The following is a 2,417-nucleotide window of genomic DNA, read 5'->3' as shown; positions in this document are numbered from 1 at the left end:
TCTCACCAAGAACCCAATTCTTCATTCAAGGGCGAAGCATATAGAGATTCAACATCACTTTATAAGAGATCATGTCCAAAATGGGGAGATTATGATTCAGGTCATTGATTCAAAGAGTCAGCTAGTAGACATCTTCATGAAGCTTCTGGAGAAAAATCTATTTGAGTCTATTCACACCAAGCTGAATATTATTTCTATTTTGGAGTAAAGTCTAAAGTTGGTCAAACTCAGACTTTCCAAACGCTACTTCAGTAAGAGAATGTCTCGAATCCAGGTATTTTATTTTTAGAATAAAAATGTATGATTAACCGAATTGTTACTTACCTATTATATTTTTAGAAGTTATCTTTTTCGAATTTTTGAATTTTTTTGGCAGTTTTTTTTTTTGGTAAGTAGTAATATAAATATAAAAGAGGGGGCAAAAAATACAACGAACCGGCTTCAAAGACTCACACTCAAAAGAACAGTCTCAAAAGAGTGAAAGGAAGCCGGGCAAAGGCCAAGCGGCCAAAAGAAAACAAAAAGAAACAACACACGCTAAGACCACGAACCAGGCTACACATCAAACTGTGAAGATAGCAGGGCCAAATCTCGGAGCGTTGTAATCATTTATCTTTTTTCTTTGTGACTTTTCACTTTCTTTATATATACCCATTTGTATTTCTTTCGAGCACTTCTTTCCAAACCTTAAAATACAGACTCTCTACTCTCTCGTTTCTACTCACAAGTTTGTTCCGTAAATTTCTATCTTTTTCACTTGAACTCATCTGTGGAATCCTCCAAGCTTGCAAACATGTCTTACCAAAGGAAATCCTCTCGGATTACAAGCAAAGGAACTTGGAATATGCCAGAAGGGCATACACATTTCGATCTTACTGAGGAAGACTCTCTACGCAACTCTCCGCGTAACTCTCCACAACATTCTTTCCAGCACTTTACATAGAATGTTCCGCGCCAACCTCTGGAATAGGAAGTCATAGCAGACGCAGAAACTCTCAGAGCCTCGAGCCCTCAGCTTCACTATAAGCTTTACACTCATTTAAAGTAGGATGGTACACCTATGACCTTTATCGATGAGTTTCTAAGAGAGAAAGGTTATAAGAATGAGACTTTGTTCTTAAGAAGGATAGAACAGTTAGGTATAGCGCCGAAAGGATTGGCAGATAATGCCTTTCTTCATTTTCCTGCAGACCCTAAGTTTGGTTCTAATCATCCTGAGAACAAGGATGATGATGAGACAATGCCTTTCTTTATTCTAATATTCTACCAAGAATGGGTGTTGCTGTAGATGTTCTTGGAGAAAGAACGAAATTGTTTTGTTCTAAGGAACACAAAAAGGTTTACTCACAGATGTTGAAGAGAGGGGTGATGAACCCTTGTACTGTTGATTTTGACTTCCTGGACTCGATCAAGGTTAACTTGAGAGAGAAGTTAGCCTTCCTTCAACTAGAGAATTTTTGTTCTGAAATGACTATTGCATATCCATAGTTGACTACATTTTTTTATTCAAATTTGTCTTTTCTTGACCAAAATACAATCCAATTGACTGTGAGTGATAAAGCCTATATGGTGGATGTTGACACACTGGCAGACATTATTGGGGTGGAAATGAGTGGTTTTCAACCAATAAATGTCTCATTTAGTCAAGCAATGAGCTTTCTCGTCAAGAACAGAGTGTTAGAAGGAGGCATCACTTATTCTTGATTGTCAGCCTCAAATGTTATGTTGCATAAAGTTGTTATTAACTGCATCAGACCGAAGGCTGCATCAAAAACAGATGTATCTAGGTTCGAAGCATAGCTCGGTTTGCTATCTGCAATGGAATGAGATTTTCACTCCCTCATACTATCCTAATGCACATGCACAGGACAGTTATGAAGGGTAAAGGACAGCTGCCCTATCCAGCACTAGTTGTAAAGCTGTTCAGACATTTTAAGATCGAGTTTCCCATCTCTCTTTGCACTCAAACTGTTGCTCCTATGGTTATAGGGCTAAAAATGATTTCGAAGATGAGGTTGAAGTATCTTAATAAAGCCATTGAGCGCTTGAAGAATGAGTCCTCCAGCAAAACCAGGGAAGATTCTACTTCAAGGAAAAGGAAAGGCAATGAAGTTGTGAAAGAACCGTAAAGAAAATAAGATCTCTCATCCCACAGGACAAAGAGGATGATGATGATGATCTTATAATTTCTGCCATTGCCTTGAAGAATCTTCGAGATTTTGTTGGTTCTGAGAAACCAATTCAAAGAGAACAAAGAGACAGAGAAGAAGTAGAGCTAGAAGAAGAAGAAGAACTAGAGAAGGAAGAAGTAATAAGAGCATACGACGCAAGAGAAGAAGAAGGAAGAGATGAAGAAGGAAAAATGTCATGAGGATGACTCTTATGAGGCGACCATTGCCATATCTTTATATGAAGAT

This window comes from Eucalyptus grandis, chromosome 8 (assembly GCF_016545825.1).
Source record: "Eucalyptus grandis isolate ANBG69807.140 chromosome 8, ASM1654582v1, whole genome shotgun sequence".
Classification (NCBI taxonomy): domain Eukaryota; kingdom Viridiplantae; phylum Streptophyta; class Magnoliopsida; order Myrtales; family Myrtaceae; genus Eucalyptus; species Eucalyptus grandis.
The sequence above is the reverse complement of the archived record's forward strand: the minus strand, read 5'-3'. Positions refer to the sequence as shown.